The following is a 6,946-nucleotide window of genomic DNA, read 5'->3' as shown; positions in this document are numbered from 1 at the left end:
TAGCATGTCATTTCTAAATTGCGAAGACCGTAGTTCATGAACCAAAGAGCCTACGTTACACTCCTTGTGACCTTCTATTGACCGGTAAGGTAGCTTCCTGGGAAAGCTACTGCGTAAAAGGACTATACGCGACGCCAAAATAAAGGTCTTTGCTGTTTCGCAGCACCATTTGGCTCTCGATGGCTACGCGGCGGCGAGCAGCTTCGGTATTGCCGGCGTTTTACATTGGGGAAGGGGAGTGACAGTGTACAAAGGGCGGCCGCAGGACAGCAGACGGCGTCTGTTGAGCGACTGTTGTGTCGACAGCGAGCCTGCGCGTGCGTTATGAAACCCTAAACCATCCACATCGTGTGGACTCGTTCCACGCAGCAAACTATGGTGCTTGACTTCAGCCAGGATGGCCTTTAAAGGGTTCTGATAATTCGGGGAAGGACGTATTCTCGGAAAATTAGTCGGAGGAGGTGGGAAAGGGCGCGGAGTAGGAGGGAAAATGGATCACTCACCACAGCTTTAAAATGCCAAGAAATGGATTTCCCCTCAGATTCGACACACTTTCTTTCCAAAGTTGAGCAGGGGACTCCAGCTCTCTGAACCCGGTGCCTCTCCTGGATTCGCCTGTGTCCACGATCTGGTCGCTTCAGTGAGCAATCTATCTCAATATTCGATGAGTCGCTGCCGCGATCGATCATTGCGTCCAATTCCTATTCGTGTGAACGCGAGTTTTTTTTTCGTGCTTGCTGAGAAGACAGCATTAGCCGTGGCACAGTCTTGTAGCATGTGCAATGACATAACGCAGGCTAGAGGGTGCGTTGTTGCGTCCATGCTGCGAGTGAGAGGGAGAGCTGTAGAGGACAGATGGAGCGTGAGTTCTTTTAAGAACTAAAAGAACTCTCAGGTGTTGGTGTCTTGACCGATAGAATGCAGCAGCATAGCAGAGTATTGAGCGTGAGCGAGCAGGCCATTCCGTTCGTGCTGATCAAACCCCTCTTTTGACGCATACTCTGAGGCGGCACACTAACGCTTAATTAGCAAGCAGCCGTGATAGTGAAGCATGACAAACTCTGCATGCATACATTTCCACAAAACGCCCGTCGGCCCATCCCTGTGCGCATTCTGTCATAAATGAGGATACATCATGCGACCACATGGAGCGACAAACGCCCGCCACCTGACCTACATGCTGAATGAAATGCATCGTCATATGCTAAAAAGGAACGCACAAATCATCAGCGTTGAATGCTTCGATGCACATCGCGGTTTTTGCCAGACAATATGGAACGTCTTTACTCGATGCTGCACTGCCCTATATGCATATGCCACATAGGCACGCAGTGCAATTTCGGGACAGGCTGCTGACAGATGCCTGCGCCGGACGCACACACACGATGAGGATGACGTACCAGAAGTGCTCGGCTTCATTCACCCTATATGATGCGAAACCATTGCAAGGGTGACCTGTTCATGCTCAGCAGCAATTTTAATTCTACAGCCGGTCAGATATGACCGAAAGACGTTGATCTCCTAGCTCGATGCAGTTAACGCGAACAGGTAACTGGCTTCGTTCAATCTGCGCCCGGAATGTCAGAATCTTCAATGGGATTTGATGAACAGGGCTGTATCCTGTCGGGAACTGAATGGGTTCAGTGGAGGATCCTTGGATGGATCTTTGACGCTGAAAATGAGAGGAGCATAATATGATTCGGGTCCGTATTTTGTGTAAAAAAAAAACTTGCGGAAGGGAAGTGCAAATCATAGTATCAAAACAATAGTAGTACGAAGTTCTTTTGCCCATTACACTATAACGAGACTACTTTTACGTATTACGTGTCGGTGTAATAATCCAAAATATGAGAAAACAAAAGCACTTTTTGTCATGTTCATGATATCACTCCCATAAGGTGTTAAATGCATTTGCGAGGAACATTATGCACATCGATAGACAGCGCTGATAGCCTTATCACTTGTAGAATAGGAGAATGAAGAGATAGATGCATTGATGTTTCGGCTTCATCCCTTTAACGAAATGAATTTCAGAAGGACCAACTATACCGACAATATCAGTATCATATCGACTATCGGAGAAAATTCACCACAAAAAGACCATCAGGAGTGAAAAATTCACTTCACGAAAGCTCTACCTTATGATATTCGACTTTCCATTTGACTTTTGTCCGGACACCGTGCTGTTATGGCTTTGTTGTTGCTATATATTGTCATGCCTGGACACCGAGTTGTGTTGTCATGATTGGTCGACTTGTTTGCTATATTCAATCTATTCTGTCCTGATATTGGTTTCAATAAAGGCATGTAGCCGAAATACCAATGCATCTATCTCTCCATTCTCATGATTATTATACGAGGAATAATGCTATTGACACTGCCTAAGCTAGACTGCTTCCATGTCTAATTAAAATACGTCTCTTTGGTAACCAGCTCATCTCTCTCTGACTCACGAGATACAGCTTCTGTGAATTTAATGTTTTACTCCTGCGTGCTATTTTTACGGTGAAATCTCTCAATCCCCACCTCAGATCAAAAACGATTCGAGCTCACTATTTTTACTTTGTCCCGATGCCATTTTTATCACATTCTACTTTTATCCCTGTCGACCATTTGTCGTTCGGCCTTTTCTGTTTGACTTTCCCAGTTGACTTTTCATCCGGGCACCGTGTTGTCATGGCTATACGCCAGTTGTGACTGGTCGATGTAAAATGGGTTTTACCCTGCTCGTGTCCGTACCCGTGCATGCCCCACCAGTGTTCGGTAACTAGAGAAGCATTTTGAAGCATCGCTGCTCAAGAGCCTCCCCTGTCTTCAAAGTCTCCTGACATTCGCTCCCACTACCAGTGCCCCCAATTGGTGCAGTTTTGAAAAAATTGTTTGGGGCCGAGCAGGGATAGTTGGCTAAATATATTTCCCAGTTGAAAAAGCCAAAAGCAGATATGCCCACGGATTTGACTTATTTTCCTCTCAAAGTGTATAGGGGTGGAGGTTTTTTTGGGTAGGGAGCTGGAGTTCCCTAAATGAATATCAAATAACATCCTTGAGCGTCACAGAAGTAGTGAACACTTGGATGGTATGAAAAAGGACACACACACTTGCACTTTTCCTCCGCGATAGAAGTATTTTTCCCAGTCGCTATATTATATCCCTTATCTCACGGGCACATCCGGGCGCAGCTAACAATGCACTATCAAAGGCAATTTGACCAAAGTAGGTTCCATCGACCAAAGAGCAATTTACTGCTTCTTTCCGGCCCATAGTGTCCCGTCAATGAAATGGTGTGCGCATGGTTACACCCTTCGTGCACGAGTAAGAGCATTGTAAAGAGGACATCATATCTTTGCAAATCTTCGCTGTAGCCGGCCGGCCAGCATTGAGTGACATTGTGGTGGGTGGACCGAATAAAATGTGTTTCATAACCTAAAAAATGTGTTGAACTTGCAGGTGGCAAACCCATACAAGGGTATGTCATGCACATGACACTCTTCGCTCACCCCGCGCCGTGTTTTTCCCAGTCGTCGTATTTTGGCCTCCACGGGGCGGGCGGGTTGACCGCAGTTAGCATGGGCCTTTTTTAAAGGAGTGATTTCAACAAAAAAACCATGTCGGCCGATGGGCGATTACGTTGTCGGCGGATAGTGCTCATACGCTGACATCTTGTGCTCGTGGCCCCACCCGACCCGCAAGACTAAAAGCATCTTAAATTGGTCACCATGCCCTCCACGCAGTAGGAACGGTCGCTGTGCTGCGCAACCAGCGTAGCCTCTTTCCATGTCTGTCCCGTGGCCGGTGAAGGGGCCACGCGAACGCCCTGGCTGGGCTGCAGAGGAGGAAGATCTCTCGGCTGTCGGTCGCAATGTCTCGCCTGCTGCGCCCTGTGGCATGCTCTCTCAGTGGGATGAGAAATTTGCTTTCCCAGCAAACAGCGCTCCCACAGTTACATCATGTGCGCATTGTTGCACCCTCCGCACACAAGCAAAAGCATTTTACATCAGACACTGTAGCTTTGCAAAGCGCTGCTGCGGACAACCCACGAGCATTGGGTGATGATCTGTAGGCAGGAGGGGGGGAGGGGGGACCGAATAAAAAAGATTCGCTAACCTGAGAAGTATGTTGTTCTGGCAGATGACAGCACTGCCAGATCCATCAAATGCACAATGTCGCGCCCTTCGCGCGCGATTGCAACTTTTTTCTCCCGGGCCGCCGTGTTCTGGTAGTCACGCTACGGGAGAGCCGGCAGTAGTCAGCAATGCGCCGTGGCGGGTGATTTGAGCCGAAAAGGTCATATAGCCCGCGAGCGACCTACATTGTCGTCCGATAATGCTTACACAATGATATCACGTGCGCATGGTTACATCCTACGCGCAAAAGTAAAAGTATTTTGAATCGGAATTTGTGTGTGCAAATCGTATCTGCAAATCACCGCTGCGGCCGGCCCACCAACTTTGAGTGAAGTGCTTTCGGGGGTTCCATGACATAAGTGCTACAAAAAAGCTCTAGCGACAGAAGTACTCCGGCATTACTTCTACCGCCAACACTTATAAACGACATGGGTCTATGCGACAAAACTTATACTGCAAAGATGTATAGTTATCATTAATTCTACTGCAAAACGTGTGCAGTCATTACTTATGCACGCCATTACTTCCAATGCAAAGACTTAAACGTGACATGAGTGCTACAAGGCAAAATGTGTCCATAAAAAGCTAACTTCCATAACTCCTACTGCAAAAACAGGCATTACATATACGACATTACTTCATACAGGCATTACTGATATACGACATTACTTCTACTGCAAAGACTCATACGCGACATAAAGTGCTACACGATAACGCTTATGTTTCGAAAAGCTAAACCGTCATTACTCCTAATTTAAACACTTAACAGTCATTGTTTACACACCCTTTACCCCCAATGCAAAAACTTATAGGTGACATTAGTGCCACACAACACTTGTATTTCAAAGTGAATGGCAGTCATACTTCTAATGAAAAAATGTATCCCACGCATGCTGCATCATGATTTCCACTCCTAATGCTCGCCGTGAAGTGCAAAATGCGCGCACGTGTAGCAGGAATGTAGGAACATGCTGCAGGTAAGGAGGTAAGCCCAAAAGGCTAATACTGTGATTAAAGGTTCGTGGTGCTGCTACGAAAAAATGCATTGATTTTGTTAAAGGAAATGCTATTCATGACTGTGCTCACTGATATCAACAATTCAACGATTACACTTGTCTCGGCCTTCATCGTCGCATAGCCAATGTAATGGATGGATTTGAATGAAGTTGTAATGACGTCAGGGGTGTCTGAGTGACCTTGACATAGTCTCCCCGATATAATCTGCACATCTCTGCGGGCGTCTAGCTCAGGAAGTAGGGTGGTTTAGGTTTTAAGAGGGGGAGGGCTGTTAACTGCACCGAATGATCTTCAAGGTGGTCATTTCAGTTCAAAAGCCCATACAAATGTGTAGCACTCTCAACAGATCCCCTAAGCGAACAAGCAGGCCATACTGGAAGCTGACAACCTTTTAGAAAGGTATCGCATGCACATAATCTTATTCTTCGCGCACTTCGCGCCCATTTTTACGGCTGCCGTATTTTGGCGATCGCGGCAAGAAGAGGACCGGGCGCAGCTAACGAAGGACCTTAAAGAGGTAATTTGAACAAAAAGGTCATAGCTAAAAAGAACTGATGTCGGCCGACGACCAATTAATATTGCCGACCGATTTGACCTGACCTAGGGTCACCACATTTGTAACAGCACAGGGAATCATGTATCACGATTCGAGCAGGGGAAGGTTTCGTGGCGATCGGCGCACTAGGTTCTCATACCTGAGTTGGTTCAGTTTTCTGAAGGTATGAATTTTGGAACTTACAACCATTTCTGAATTTTGAACTCACACAGCCTCACAGATTGCACAACTACCAGAGGAAGCAAACTGTCGTGCATTGAATGTTTAATGTCTGGAGGTAGCCGAAACACGTTACGTTTCGGGATTAGGCTATAATATTCGAGTATCTTTTTTGTACGAATAGCTCTTTCATTGCTTTTTAGGCATTTGACCGTATTTCGGGTTAAAATACTACTATCATCGTGTTCAATTGCTCATGTTTAATGGGTTAATCATGACTTTAAAGTGGTTAAATGAGAAATATTTGTGAACGATAGGTCTTTTGGGTATGTCGATCTTTTAGTCCCTGGCTATGCATTTCTGCCGCCGATGCGCTGCAATTGTCTGACTTGTGTTTACATGTTTTGCGTCGGTGAGGTTCTTTCAGGTGCTTGTACAACTTTCGTGCTAAATGCGTTGGGGTATTAAATGTGCGTGAGCATTTCTGCTCCTGAAATCGCTTATTACATATTTTAAAGGATAACAAATATCGTTGACTGGTGCCATTGCAAAACTATGCACAGTTATGCTTGGCCCCTCATGTTATAAATACAGCAAATTATTCCTTTGTACGCCCATTGCCGTAATGGACGCATCCTAGGGTTAATTATGTGCTCACCTTATTCGTGTTTTCTTCACCTACTGACAATTACACCAGATAATGGTGCTGTCCATGGGAATTTGGTCTTAATTCATGCTTGCAGAAAAAGTACTATGTTAGCCCACCCTGACAATTTTTGGCCACATGTCTGGTAGTACTGTCATCCAGATGGTGGCTAAGTGCTGTTCCGAGCTCTAATGACAAAGTAGCATATAATGGGGCAGTGTACACATGTGGCAGGGAAAAAAGTTTGCTTATTTCCTTTCAGTGTAAACAAACATTTGTATAAGTTGTGCATACCCAGACAATTATGTCTTGCATGATATGTGTATATGAGCAAGCCTTCCCATGGCCTCACAAACAGGCACCATATGACCTCTGCAGGCAATGCACCAAAAAACCATAATCTACAACAAAATGATCTCACAAATCTAAAAGAAAGTGTTCCAC

This window comes from Pollicipes pollicipes, unplaced genomic scaffold (assembly GCF_011947565.3).
Source record: "Pollicipes pollicipes isolate AB1234 unplaced genomic scaffold, Ppol_2.1 Scaffold_4295;HRSCAF=5057_pilon_pilon_pilon, whole genome shotgun sequence".
Taxonomy (NCBI): domain Eukaryota; kingdom Metazoa; phylum Arthropoda; class Thecostraca; order Pollicipedomorpha; family Pollicipedidae; genus Pollicipes; species Pollicipes pollicipes.
The sequence above is the reverse complement of the archived record's forward strand: the minus strand, read 5'-3'. Positions refer to the sequence as shown.